The sequence below is a fragment of the Canis aureus genome, chromosome 36 (assembly GCF_053574225.1).
Source record: "Canis aureus isolate CA01 chromosome 36, VMU_Caureus_v.1.0, whole genome shotgun sequence".
NCBI classification, from domain to species: Eukaryota; Metazoa; Chordata; class Mammalia; order Carnivora; family Canidae; genus Canis; species Canis aureus.
Window position 1 is genome coordinate 22837305 of NC_135646.1, and position 15793 is coordinate 22853097.

Here is a 15793-nt window from a genome sequence, read left to right on the forward strand (position 1 = left end):
CCCTAGAAGACTGACAGAGATCACTCGGGCCCAATCTCTAGGTTCAGAGTTATGTAAGTGCTGAAAGCCAGAAAATAAATTTAACCAAAGCACCCACGACTGGCAATAAAGCTTGCTTTGCTCCTACCTTCCAGGGCTCTGGAATCAGCTCTGCCAAGCCTCAGGTGTTCATATACAGTGTCCTTTGCAGGAGTGTCGATGCCCGACAGGAAAGATAACAGCAGAGCTTCCAGATATAAAGCCCTTATACCTCTACTTTCAAAAGATCCTACTGAATTTAGAGAGTCATTTGAGATGTTTTTTTTACTATATTACAACCTTCCTTTCTGAGGAAATAGATGACCAAAATTCCTCCTAGACTTACAAATTTCTCTTCCTCCTCCAAATGATCTGCAAAATGCCAGTATTCTGGGCCTAATAGAAAACAACGTTAAATTGTGTGCCCAGGAAAAAAAAAAAAAAAAAGGATTTTGTTAAAATACTTTAGACAGACTTCACAAGGGCATACATTTTTTTGGTTCCCATTCTAGTTAAAAATTCTCCCTGGTATAAAGAAGCAAATGTAGTTAAAAAGATATGAGCTAGTCCCTTGATATTCAAGCTGGAATCCGTTTTTTTTGTGGAGTTAGGAACAACTGTCTTTATATAAATCTCTACAAACCAGAATTATTAACTCTAGAAACAAGTTAAAGTCCATTTATTTTTACCAATCTCCAAACCTCACCTATTCATCTCAAAATGTTTATAGATATGATTTGAAAAATCAAGATATTGGAATAAAATTTTTCTGTACTTAAATTTTTTTGTACATTCTTTCTGTCCCTTGAAATTATAAATCTTAACATGTCTCTGATATGTAAACAGTGCACACTCTCCTGAGACTGGAAAGAAAAAAAAAAAGAGGGAACGAGATCTTTTTAAAACACAAAGTGCTACAAAGGGGCTTTTATGCCCAGACTTTAGCACCTCTGATAATGGGCAGGTATACTCCAAATAGCCACCTTGGAGAAAACTTAGATTCTCTGTGCCTGTCATAAATTTTCTACCCCTATCTTTTCTAAGGCCTGTGAGCCTTCAGGAAAAAGTTTTTCATAAAAATACATACATACCCACACACATAGAGGGGAGTATTTAAAAATTGGGCCTATCATGTCCTTCCCACAAATATTAGTAGAAACAAAACTAAGATTTTGTTTACATTTTGTCTGTGTTTTTGATGTGTGTGTGTGTGTGTGTGTGTGTGTCCATGTAGGTTGTAAATGTAAAATGTTTTCTCTATCTCTGATGGCATTGCAAAAATTAATTTGTAAAAGAGCTCTATTTAGTTGGTTTGAAGGCAAGTGCTTATAAGGATTGGGCATTCTAAAACTCAGAAAGACTAACTCAAATGTTTTTCAAGGTCACATGATCTGGAAAATATTTGGTATTAAAGCTAATTTAAGTTTATTGGTTTAATTAAAATATACATGTCCTTAGAGTTATCATCACTAAATATAAACTTTTATTCTGCTTGTGTTTACTAAAAGTCAAATGAATATATGGTACTTCTGTTGCAAAATTTGCCCCCCAAACCCCCTTAGAGTAATGGTTGGTTTTGTCGAATGCCTCAGGAACTTTTCGTAGGTAGTCTAAGCATAATTGTTAAGCACAAGTAAATAAAATAAAAATATTTATATGTAAACTTTCAAATACCAAAATGTTTGGTGACCTAACATTTTAAAGTCTTTCTAAGCTAAATGATGGGTAAAGTTCATTGATTATCTAGGTCATTTTTAAATCAGATAAAATAATGCAACATTGAATACTGAGCATGGTTTATCTACTCTTGTTTTGTATATTATAGAGAAACTAAAGATAAATGTGGGTCTGTTGACAAGCATCTTTTATGTATTATTAAAGATTGTAGTATGAGAAAAGTTTCTAAAAAATCATGTAATATGGGGCACTTGGGTGGCTGAGTCAGTTGAGCATCCAACTCTTGATTACAGCTCAGGTCGTGATCTCAGAGTCCTGAGATGGAGCCCCCTCTGTGGGGGCTCCGTAATCAGCGGGAATTCTGCTTCTCTCCCTTTCCCTCTGCCCTTCCTCCCACTCACACACCCCCCCTCTCTCCCTCTAAAATAAATAAATCTTAAAAAAAATTAAAAGTAATCTCATAAATTTCCCAATCTAAAGAGTTCTGGTGTAACAGTTCATGATTGCTTACTACTTAGTTTTCACTAGAAATTAAGGTTTCTGAGCATTAAGAATTCTAATAAATGTAATTAATACTACAGGAAATAAGAGAAAAAAAACTGTGTGCAAGGTAAGTAAGTTATGTTTTTGGTAAGAAAAAGTATAAGGAATAAAAATATATATTTGTTGAGCGAAAAGAAAATACTTTTGTCCTAAAATAAGACTGGTTATATAAAGAAGGAAAATTTAGAACGACATCTGAATGTAAAAAAAAAAAAAAAAAAAAAAAAAGAAAGTTTATGGAGAAAGAATCTTTGGAAAGAAATTTATGTGTGGTCAGTACCGGCTACGATTAGGATACATTTAACACTTGTGCAAAGTTTTTTTTCTCTTTGTTAAAAGTATAGAGTTTTCTTAAACTATTTGTCTGTTCTTCCTAAGAAACTGTGAACAAAAGGTTTTATCTTTTAGATTACTTGTCCCCCCCCAAAACAATGATTCTATGTTTGTCAAAATAACTTCCTATGTTTATCAGGTCTTTGATTGCCTAAGAAAATTGAGTCTTAATAGTAAAAGAGCTACATTTAGCTCACAGCTATGTCACTTTATGTATTTGGCTTTTGTTTGTTTGTTTTTTAAAGATTTTATTTATTTGAGAGAGAGAGAGAGTGAGAAGGGGGAGAGGCAGAGGGAGAAGGAGAAGCAAACTCCCCGCTGAGCAGGGAGCCCAATGTGGAGGCTCCATCCCAGGACCCTGAGATCATGATCTGAGCCACCCAGGCACCCCTCTATATTTGCCTTTGAAATCTTTTATTGTCACTTCGGTTAAGTATATAATTAAATATTATTTTTGTAATAATTTGTGATCCTGTCTAATCAAGTGTTCAAACCTTTTGATATTTTTTGGTATACTTCCCCAAATCAAATTCTAAAATGAAGTCTTCTGATCACAATCTATGTGAAATTTTTCAATGGGTCCCTGTAACATTTCAAGAAAAAAAGAAGTTGTGAGAAATTAAACTAATTAGGCTTATTTGGTATGTTAAATTGTATTGTCAAGCAAAGTGATATTAAACCCTCTTAGATTATATTTATGTAGATATATTATTTAAAATAAGTGATCTCAAAGTATGTGAAACTCCTAGAAATCCGATGTCCTGGTATGTTGCTATCTTGAAGTGTTAGATGTCACAAAAATAATTTCCTTATCAGTTGCGTTGTAATTAGCTCTATTTAGATCTTTAACCGTGGTCATTTTTAAGTCTTCTGTCATTTACAGTTACTCTTTGACTCAAATACCACCATGAAAGTTTCCAGCAAATGTGCTTCATCTTCAATAAGAATCATGGGAAAAACTCTTTTGGGTCCAGGTTTCCGATAAGTTTAAGATCATTAAACTGAACTAGGTAAAAATGTCCAGAACTAAAAATTGGATTCAAGCAGAACAAAAATTAATGGCATGGGACTGAATGAATTGCGGAAGATAATTATATTTTTTATGACGTTTTGTTTGAAAGGGTGCCAACTTTTAAAAGAATTTGTTTCCAGATTTAAGAAAACCTTTTCTCTTAGGCCAACCAACTTATGGTGATTTGATAAAATACACCTTTGTGAACAAATTGAAACATTTGTCATTCCTCCCTACTGGGACCCTCTAGAATTCAGAAACTCTCGGTGAGCATACTTAGATTTCTATGGCAATATATTTATTTGCATAAATTCAATAATACTCTGTTCTCTTTATGACAGGACACAATTAGAAACATCGGTTATGTTACCAAGGCTTTGACTGAAATGTCATATCTGAGCAAACCTGTGTAGACTCAGATATGAGCAGGCAAACTTAAGGATCTAAGTTTGCCTTACCAGGGAAATAAAGAAGGTCACTTTCTGGCAGGTACAGGAACCTTAGGATATTTGGGGGACCTTGAGAAGAGAAATTAATTCAACCAAAACTATAGGTATTACAGGTGAAGTCTGAGGCGAGCATTAGGCCTGACATCTGGCCTGAAGAGGCCATTAAAAGCATTTATATGGTTAGACTCTATTCTTGTTGCACTCACATAAAAAATCAAGTCAAGTTTTTTGAAACTGCACTTATTTTGCAAATAAATTGGCGTTAATGTGGCTATCTTTGGCAAAAGTGAGGTTGAGTATAGAGAGAAAATATGTTTCAATGACATCTTTAATACTATTCACTTTAAAATGGACTAGATCCTGATGTCTTTAGTGTCCTCCACTTGATTACAGTTCTTCAAACTAACATTTTGATTTTTCCCCTCTCTTTCTGACTTGGAATCATTTTTTGCCCTCTTTCGTTCAGTGACCCCAATGTACAGAATTCACCATAACAGCTCATCTTTGGCCTGTTGCTCTGTGAGCTAGGGATCCTCAGAGACATTTGAGCTGCAACCTAGGAATATCTGTCAGATTGCCACTACCTGCCCTCACTCTATCTGAAGATGCTTTGAGTCTGATATCTAGATGTCTCCTCAAGTAACTATGCTCAGAACTCAGAACCTTTGATCCAGTTATTAACCATTGTTTTTCTTCTGTTTTCACTGAAATGCTTCTTATTTAATACCTGAATTACTTGAATCATAGGTCTTATTTTGAGCATATACCTACATCACTGCCTCCTGAAATGAGTTTGACTAAACCAATCTCAAAGAGACTGGATCAATGAGATGAAACAATCTACCATCTCAACTTTTAACATGTAAAACTCCCAAGGAAGTTTCAGACAGGGAACTGAAGGGGCTCAGGAGAGCCAGATCCCCACTTGCAGCGTGCCACATTGGCATGTGGATTATTTTGAACTAAAGGCGTCAAGACCCTGAGCTAAAGAGAACCTTTTGCCCCTCCCTTACCTACACAGAAGAATCTAGAGTGTGTGTGTGGGGGGCTTTCCCAGAAGAAAGGTTATTAGCAAAGATCAATTTTACATGAATAACCCATTTAGATGGCAAGGCAAACATTTAATTACCAAACATCTGTTCTTCTTAACACCCTGTGAATTACATGCCTTTCCTCTGAAGTCCCAGACTCCTCCCTACCCCCTTCTCCTTAGTTCAGGATGACATATATACCTCATTTTGCCTGTCTATGTGACTCCCCCAATACATATGGTATTGAATTTTATTTTCTCCTGTTAATCTATCTCATGTCAACTTGATCCTTAGCCCAGCTAGTAGGACCCTTGAAGGGAACAGAAATACTTGTTCCCAAACAGGGACCACCAGTGAATTTGGGGTCATAAAAAGGTCTGAAGATTATTTGTGTGAAACTTGTGATGCAAAGAATTAAGGATGTTGTCCAAGACATTATACTCCAAGTCACCTTCTCACTCTTTACCTCACAATTAAATGCATTGTATTCAAAGTGGCTAAAGGCCCTGAGTTGGCCTCCTGAAGTCCTGCTACTCTGAGTATAGTTGGCTGGTCTGTAGTGCCGGCATCACCTGAAGCCTATCAGAAATGCAGCCGTTAACTCAGAATCTGCATTTTAACAAGATCCCCAGGAATCCATATGCACAGCAAAGTTTGAGAAGCATGTTCTAAAGCATTTGTTCTTAAAATGTGGGCTATAGACCACCTTACTAGCACCACCTGGGTTGCTTCTTAAAAATTCCTGTTTTGCTTACCATCTGGATCCCATTTAGATCTCGTTAATCAGAATTTCAGAGGGTGATGCCTACGAATTTGCATTTTAAACAAGTACTGCAGGTCCTTGATGCTCAGAATGTGGTCCAGGGACCAACAGGATCAGCATCACCTGGGTGCTTGTTAGAAATTCAGACTCTCAGGCCCGACCTGCAGCCTGCTGAGTTAGTACCTACATTTTAACAAATTCCCAGGTGATTTTCAGGCACATTAAACTATACAAATTACTGCTCTAGGTGATTCTTACACATAATAAACTTTAAAAAATAGTCTTCAAAATACATATAATATTGTTGGTGTTTAAACAACAACAATTTGTGGTGTTTAGCCTCCTATAGCTTTAAATGGCAAACAAGATAACTTGACATCCAGGCCCACTCATAACAATTTCAAGGCCAGGACAAACAGACATTGGGACACATATATCATGTGTCTAAATATTTAAGAGTTTTCAATCAAGTTTAAACAACTGTAAAATAAAATATTCTCTGTTCTAGTTAGAAAAAAAAAATCTTTGTATTACCTGGAAGGCCAGGTTATAGGATCTTTGGATTTCTGTGCTAGAATGTGGTAGAGCAGAGAGAGTCCAGCCTCTGGTTTGCAGTCTGTTCCCTTTCTCCTGATCCAACTCTACCCATACCATGAGGCCTCAAATACACTTCTTTGGAAACCCCAGTTCTACCTTGGAACACATGGGCCTAGCTAGACATGCGGACTCTGCAACCATGTCTTTGCTCAGGACAACAGACCTATGAAAGAGGGATGTACATATCCTGGGAGAGGGCATATGCTTTGAGTGGCATGTACCCTTTGCAAAACAAACATTTTACCCTGTGGGGAAGAGTTAGCACAGAGCTTGCTATGGGACCCAGATGAAGGCTCTTCTTCCTTTGGTCTAAGGAAGGACCAAAGGATAATGTCTAAGGATAGGACTACTGGCAATACTAGATGCTGGTGACTTTCTGAACATACCATATCATAAGGCCATGCAGAACCTGGCTGAGTATGGAATCTAAAGTTATGCCTATCTAATAGTTTCATAACTTAGCTCCATCACTTATCTTCTCTGTGACATACAGTAAGTTATTATCCTTAATTTCTGTTGTAAGTGAAAATAATGAATGATAAGAACAGCTCATAGTATATTTGTGAGAAATAAATACAAAGATGCAGTTAAAGCAATTAGCACAATGCCCAAAGCTTAGAGACTCTCAATAAATGCCAGCTGTTATCATTATAGATTTTCCCAACATAGTTACTTAGGCAGGACCTAAACACTGACAAAAGCATGTATAAATGACCATTTGTGATAATTCATATTTTAAGTAAAGGAGACACATTTGTTTATAAGTAATGGGGCATCAGGAAACTTAGGTAGAAGAGAAACCTCATTTCCTTTAAAATGACAATAATTCGGGGTGCCTGGGTCACTTGGTGGTTGAGAGTCTGCCTTCAGCTCAAGTCATGATCCTGGGGTCCTTGGATCAGGTTCTGCATCAGGTTCCCACAGGAAGCCTGCTTCTCCCTCTGCTTATGTCTCTGCCTCTCTCTGTGTGTCTATCATGAATAAACAAATAAAGCTCTTTAAAAATAAATAAAAGAACAATAATTCCAGGAGTTGGTGAAAATGGTCAATTGAGGCAACACTCTTGTGCCAAGAAAAGCGATAGGAGGGGAGAAAAAAACAAACTGAATTCACCAGTGGGACAGAAAAGAGGGAGGACCCCCAATTCTGGAGATGAGGCTGAAAGGGAAGATAAAAGGAACTGGGAAGAAGCATTGGAAAGAGGGTACCAGGGAATCCAAGGAAGAAGGTGGAGAATTTCAAGAAGGTGTTGGAAAGGCTCACTGTGATGTGGAGAGGTTAAATACAATGAGGAATGGAAAACTCTTCAACTCTGCAGATAGGCAGTAACTGGTCATATTGCCATCAACTGCTGCAGTTGAGTTGTGGGCATTGGTTCAGGAGAAAAGAGGAGTTACACAATGTTAATATCTCTTTCAGGCAGCCTAACTCTAAAAGAAGAGGTGAAGACAAAGAAGTTTGGCATCTTCAGCAGAGAAGAGGGTTAGGAGAAGATAATTGGGTGTGTTTTACTTGTCTTTACATGTTGGAGAATAAAGTCTTATCTTACACATTTATTGAAAGCCCATGACTTACATCAAATATGACACTAGTAAATACTGGAACAAATTTGAAAGAGGAAAGATTCAGAGGAAAGGGACAAGAAAAAGAAGGTATAAGTGGTACAGCAGTATCCCAGAGAAACAGATTCTGGCCCCTGTATTGGTAAAATTATGGAACTTAAACTGATTGTATTTTCTCTGTAAAGGATAAAGAAGGTCATCTGCTGAGGGTAAGGAGGGTGATAATGGAGCAAGGGACAAGAGATCATCTATAGAATGTAGGTATAAAAAAGTGAAATAAACCTAACAGGTAAATAATGCATTTTGGACTTGGTTATCTGGGTACGGTTGGGTAGGCAGGCTTTTTTATGGCCTAGATTGTGTAGATAATTGCCTCATATTTCCACTGTCTGGGTAGATACTACTTATGGATTTTAGATGTTTCCCTAGAGCTATGAACTGTCACCATAGTTCATGCCTTACAATAGAAACTAAGCAAGGCTTTTTGGAAAAAGAGAAGAAATGTTTTGCATCAAACTTCATGACGTGCTGTGCTGCTAATGTGTTTTGAATTCCACACTCCAAAACATCTGGCAAGGCTCCCATGATTCATACATCCATTGAGAGCTTGGAGCTCCAAATTTAGTTAAATAAATTGTTAAGAATGTGTTTTTATTATATAAACTTGAGCTCCAAATAAGTCCAAATACTCTTGGAAATTTCAAACACGAATCCCATAAATAGTTCTAGATTTTGATTGTAAGGATCTTAAGGGCTAAATAATCATTTAACAATGATTTTAGTACAAATAACATATCATTGAATTGTTGCTTTGCCTTTAACCACTATGTACATTGTTTGCTTACAAGAAATTACAGTGATCGATAATTGATATTTAGCATGGCTATTTCTGCCCTACAAGGAAATATGCTACACTCAAAATATTTTGCTGTGTTTTGAGTAAATTTTAAACCTTGAAACTGTTGGCATCATGCCTAGAGTAATTGTTTCCTAGTGAAACATTTTCCATAACAATAATTAAATTTGAATTTATGAAAGTGTTAAGGACATTTTACATTAAAATGATAATTAACTACAAGGAAGCTAATTTTAAATTTACTCTTGATGCTCTAATTTATACATTATTTTGAATTCATTTCTTCTAGTACCTAAAAGCAGCTCTTAAACTTTAATATGCACAAAAATCCTCTTGAAGCTCCTGATAAAAATGCAGATTCAGATTTAGTGGGCCTGGGGTGGGACCCAAGACACTGCATTTCTAACACTTTCCCTGTGATGCTGCTGGTTTGCAGACCACACTTTGAGTAGCAAGGATCTAGTGTCTTTCAGAAGGTGCAAACTACAGATAGTTCAGAGAATGTTTTTGGGTCTACTCTCTAGCCAACTAAAATAATAAGGGAAAAGCAATTCAGCAAATTTTGTTGATTTGAATACTTTTTTTCTGGAAATGGCAACCTCAGGTAAGCTTTATTGAGCCTCAAATTCTCATGTTTACTATGAGGGCAAGAAATAATAGTAATCAGAAAATTGAGCTATATGTGCTGATAAGAAAACGGCTCCTTCACTAGGGCACTCAGAGTGCAATGAAGCCAACATAATGTCTGAGCATTATTTCTTTCCATCACAGAAGTGGAAAGGCATACTATGAATCACTGGTTTTTCTTAGAACAATTTCTCAGCAACTTATCAAAATGATTTTTTTTTCAAATGATATTTTTAGTTCAGCCTTCATACTCTTGCATGATGTGGCCCCTGCCTGACTCAACTTCGGCCATTCTTCTTCCCCCAGAGGAGTGACACCAGCCTTCTTTCAGTTTCTACAGGGTGCCTGGAACCTCTGCAGACTTACTGTTTCCTTTGCGTTGCATACTTTGGTACTATCTCTTCACCCAAAATCCCACAACCAATTAACTTCTGCTTATACTACTCGTGCATATACATACTATACAGACATATGCTTCTTATATATCATATATCATGCATCTCAGTTTGAAAGACTCCTACAAGTCAATAATAAAAAAAGCAAGCAATCTGATTGAAAAAATAGGCAGAGGGTATGAATAGACACTTTTCCAAAGAAGACATAGATAACCAAATGGTACATGAAAAGATGTTCAATGTCATTAATTTTCAGGAAAATGCAAGTCAAAACCACAATGAGATAGCACCTCACCCGTTAGAATGGCTGTTGTCAAAAAGACAACAGATAATAAATTCTGGCAAGGATGTGGAGAAAAGGGAACTCTTTGTACTGTTGATGGAATGTAAAATGGTGTAGCCACGATGGAAAACAGTGTGAACGTTCCTCAAAAAATAAAAATAGAACTACCATATGATCCACCCCAGGTATGTAGCCAAAGAAAATTAAAACATTAACTTGAAAAGATATGTTCACTCCCATTTTTCATTGCAGTATTATTTACAATAGCCAAGATATAGAAACAACCGAAGTGTGCTGGAGGGGCAGGGACAGGGGCATCTTTAGGAGACTTCTTTAAGAACAAAAGAGCTGGCAGGCACCATTTCCCTCCCGCACTCCTCATCCTAGATATATGACATCTGTGTAAACCAGCATGAATACTCTCCCCACCAGCTTGCTAACAGCATGCTCTCCTCACCCCTGCGCTGACACTTTCCTGCCACTGGCCCCCTCTAACCTACCCTCAGCAGTTCTCCAAAGCTGCTTAGGGCTCCTCCCATAGCAGATCTCAATCCTTGCTAACACTCCATTTCCCCACCCCACTTTCTCCTGCAGACCCATCCCATACAACATGCCCTCAGCAGTAGTCCATCCAAAGTGGTGCCACAAGCCTTGCATTATACAAGTAGCCCCAACAGGGGCCAGCACCATTCCAAGGTGACTCTTGCCCTGGGAAGAAGGGGAGAAGCCACATACACCAGTTCAACTGCTGCCCCAGCAGCAGGCTGGGAGAAGACTTTGGGTCTGACTTTGGGCTCCATTCACCAACAAAAGCTTCTCAGAATAACACAGGAAGATCAGTGTGTTACTCAGGAACACTGCAGTTCAGTGTTAATGCAGTTCTGGCAAACACCTGGTCTTAACTAACTCAGACCCAAAGTGGCCCCAGATTGGTCCATTAACATAGGGACCAACCCTGCCCACAATAGGCAAAGAGAGCCATTGTAGATGACTGGATTGAAGGCAAACACAGCTCAGCCACAACAGTAGGGTGCACACACATACACACAGAAATAAGACACACCCTTGAAGTGCCAGGTTCTGGTGAACAGGGGATGCTGCACTGCAGGGCAGTATAAGATTTCTTCTTCATGATGCCATTGCTTTTAAGAGCAGGAGACATAGGTGATCTTCCTAACACAGACACATAGAATTAGACAAAATGAGGAGACAGAGGAATCTGCCCCAAATGAAAGAACAGGACAAAATCACAGTAAAAGACCTAAACAGAGATAAGTAATATGCCTGACAGAGTATGTATGTATTTATTTATTTATTTAATATTATATTTATAAAAGTTTAATACAGCATATAAATATCCAATGTGCATTTAAATGTAATAGAGAAAAAAAATGAAGAAAGATCAGGAAAGCTATATACAAGCACACTACATTCCAAAGTCTACAAATGGGCACATGGAACTAAGTCACGTAGGGAAAGCTCTCCAAAGCCTGCTTGGTTTACATGCTATTGCAGAGCATTTAAAGTAATAGTCATAAATACACTCACTGGACATGAGAAAAGAGTGGAGGATCTCAGTGAAACAACCAATAAAGAGATAGAAAACGAACAAACAAACAAAAAAAACAATCAGAGATGAAGAACTCAATAACTAAAGTTAAATGTACACTAGAGGGAATAAACAGTAGATTAAAGGAAGCAGAATAGTGAATCAGTGACCTGGAGGATACAGTAATGGAAAGCAATCAAGCTGAACAGGAGAAAGGAAAAAAGAGTAATAAAAAATGAGAATAGATTATGGGAATTCAATAACACAATCAAATGTAACAACATTCACATTATAGAAATCCCAGAAGAAAAGAGAGAAAAGGAGGCAGATTTATTTGAAGAAATAAAAACCGAAAACTTCCCAAATCTGGGGAAGGAAAGAGAAATCCAGATCCAGAAGGCACAGAAGGCCTCAACAAACTCAATTCATGGTGGTCTACAACAAGACACACAGTAATTAAAATGGCAAAAAGTAGTGATAAAGAGAATTTTAAAAGCAGCAGGAGAAAAGAAAACAGTACCATACAAAGGAAACCCCACAAGACTATCAGTTGATTTTTCAGCAGAAACGTATTAGGCCAGAAGAGAGTGGCATGATATATTCAAAATTCTGAAAGGAAAAAAATCTACAACCAATAATACTCTATCTAAAATGTGTGGGAAATATCAGAAAGGGAGACAGAACATAAAGACTCCTAACTCTGGGGAAACGAACTAGGGGTGATGGAAGGGGAAGATGGAAGGGCAGGGGGTGGGGGTGAATGGGTGATGGGCACTGAGGGGGGCACTTGATGGGATGAGCACTGGGTGTTATTCTGTATGTTGGTAAATTGAACACCAATAAAAAATAGATTTATATTAAAAAAATTAATACTCTATCTAGCAAGGCTATCGGTCAGAATAGAAGGAGAGATAAATAGTTTCCCAGACACCAAATGTTAAAGGAATTCATCACCACTAAACCAGCCCTACAAGAAATATTAAAGTATACTCTGAGTAGAAAGACCAGAAGTACGAGTAAGAAAAGTAGGAAGTGCAAAAGCAGTAAAATTAAGTCTATCTATAAAATCCAGAGAAGGGATTCACAAAATAAAGGGATGTAATGTGTGACATCACATTCCTAAAACTCGGTGGGGACAGGAGTAAAGAATGAGTACAACTTAAATGACTCGCAATCTATTATGAGTGCTATATGTATAAGACATCATATATAAACCTACAGAGAAGAACTGCAAAAACAACCACAAGTAACAAAGTGACATTGAATACACACCTATCAATAATTACTTTAAAAAAAAACATTTTATTATTCATGAGAGACACAGAGAGAGAGAGGCGAGAGAGAGAGACAGAGACACAGGCAGAGGGAGGGAAGCAGGCTCCATGCAGGGCCCGATGTGGGACTCGATTCTGGAACTCTGGGTACACACCCTGAGTGGAAGGCAGATTCTCAACTGCTGAGCCACCCAGGCGCCCCTATCAATAATTACTTTGAATGAAAATGGACTAAATACTCTAATCAAAAGACATGAACTGACAAAATGAATAAAAAAGTAACACCCATCTGCCTGCTGCCTATAGGAGACTCATTTCAGACCTAAAGACACATGCAGATTTAAAGTGAAGAGACAGAAAGATATGTATCATGTAAATGGAAGTGAAAAGAGAACTGGGGTAGCAACGCTTATATCAGACAAAATAGACTTTAAAACAAAGATTGTAACAAGAGATGATGAAGGATACTATATAATCTTAAGGGGAACAATCCACCAAGAAGATAAAACAACAAATATGTATGAACCTAACATGGGAGCAGCCAAATACATAAAGCATCTATTAACAAATATAAAAATCAATAGTAATACAATACCAATAACAATATAGACAAATATAAAAATCAATGCAATACAATGCAAATCAATAGTAATACAATAATAGTGGGGGACTTTAATATCCCACTCAGAGCAGTGGATAGATATCCAAACAGAAAATCAACAACAACAACAAAAATGGTGGTTTTGAGTGACACACTGGGCCAGATGGATCTAACAGATATATTCAGAACATTCCATTCTAAAATAGCAGAGTACACATTCTTTTCAGGTGCACATGAAACAGTCTCCAGGATAGATTACATATTATGCCACAAAACAAATTTCAACAAAATTAAAAAAGATTGAAGACCTATCAAGCATCTTGACCACACTTTCAAACTAGAAATCAACCATAAGAAAAAAATCGGGAAAGAAGACAAATATATGAAGGCTAAACAACATGCTACTAAACAATGAGCGGGTCAACCAAGAACTCAGAGGAATTCCAAAAATACATGGAGACAAATGAAAACACTATGGCCCAAAATCTGGGATGCAAGAAAAGCTGTTCTAAGATGGAAGTTTATAGCAAGCCTACTTCAAGAAGCAAGAAGAATCTAACCTTATACCTAAAGGAGCTAGGAAAAGAACAAACAAAACCTAAAACCAGTAGAAGGAAGGGAATAATAAAGATTACAGCAGAAATTAAAAAAAAAAAAAAGAAACAACAACAAAAAATAAATTAAATTAAATTAAATTAAAATTTAAAAACCCAGTAGAACAGATCAATATAACCAGGAGCTGGTTCTTTGAAAAAAAAAAAATCAATAAAATTGATAAACCTTTAGTCAGACAAGAGAGAGAGAGAGCTCAAGCAAAATAACTCATGAAAGAGGAGATATAACAATGAACATCATAGAAATATAGAGGATTATAAAAGAATATTATGAAAAATTGTATGCCAACAAATTGGGCAACATAAAACAAATGGGTAAATTCCTAGACACATATATTCTCCCAAAACTGAAAAAGAAATAGAAAATTTGGGACACCTGGATGGCTCAGTGGTTGGGCATCTGCCTTTGGCTCAGATCATGATCCTGGGGTCGTGGGGTCAAGTCCTACATTGGGCTCCCTGTAGGGCTGCTTTTCCCTCTGCCTATGTTTCTGCCTCTCTCGCTGTGTGTCTCTCATGAATAAATAAATAAAATATATTTTAAAAAAAGAAATAGAAAATTTGAACAGACCAATTCAGTAAAGTAGCAGGATACAAAGTAAACATACAGAAATCTGTTACATTTCTATACATTAATAATGAACTAGTAGAAAGAGAAATTAAGAAAACAATTGCACCAAAAGTAATAAAATACCTAGGAGTAAACTTAACCCTAGGAGGTGAAAACTATAAAACACTGATGAAGACAATTGAAGATCACACAAACAAATAGAAAGATATTCCACACTCATGGGCTGGGAGGACAAATATTGTTAAAATATCCACACTACCTAAAGCGGTCTATACAGAATTAATGCAATCAATCCCTATCAAAATACCAACAGCATTTTTCAGAACTGGGACAAACAATTCTAACATTTGTATAGAACCACAAAAGACTCCAAATAGCCAAAGAAGTCGTGAAAAACAAAAGCAAACCTAGAGGCATCACTATCACAGACTTCAAGTTATGTTACAAAACTATACTAATCAAAACAGTATGGTACTAGTACGAAAATAGACCCATAGATCAATGGAACAGAACAGAAAACCCAGAAATAAATCCACAACTATGTCATCAATTAATCTTTAATCTTCAACACAGCAGTAAAGAATATCCAATGGGAAAAAGTCTCTTCAACAAATGGTGTTGGGAAAACTGGTCAGCAACTTGGAAAAAAATGAAACTGGGCCATTTTCTTACACTAAACAAAAAACTAAATTCAAAATGGATTAAATACCTAAATGTGAGGCCTGAAACCATAGAAATACTATAAGAAAACTCAGTCTGTAATTTCTCTGGTATTGGTCATAGCAACATTTTTCTAGATATTTCTCCTAGGCAAGGGAAACAAAAGCAAAATGAAACTATTGGGACTACGTCAGAATAACAAGCTTTTGCACAGAAAAAGAAACAACTAACAAAACGAAAAGACAGTGAGAGATGTTTGCAAATGATATATGTGATAAGTGGTTAGTATCTGAAACATATAAAGAACTTCAACAACTCAACACCAAAATAATCCAATTATCAACTGGGCAGAAGATATGAGAATAGACATTTTTCCAA

At 36.8% G+C, this 15793-nt stretch overlaps 1 protein-coding gene and 1 long non-coding RNA gene across 6 annotated transcripts in view; one reads left to right on the forward strand and one right to left on the reverse strand.

Annotated features, from left to right (window-relative positions):
* Positions 1 to 7979, forward strand: part of LOC144306213 (uncharacterized) — a 402455-nt gene extending 394476 nt beyond the window's left edge. For all 4 annotated transcript variants that reach the window (XR_013373229.1, XR_013373228.1, XR_013373230.1 and 1 more), the window contains one exon: positions 7843 to 7979. This is a non-coding gene — a long non-coding RNA (uncharacterized LOC144306213). The remainder of the gene's footprint in view (positions 1 to 7842) is intronic.
* The window catches only part of LOC144306210 (uncharacterized), a 133105-nt gene that overhangs the window by 34007 nt on the left and 83305 nt on the right, over positions 1 to 15793 (reverse strand). The gene's annotated exons all lie outside the window — the stretch shown is intronic.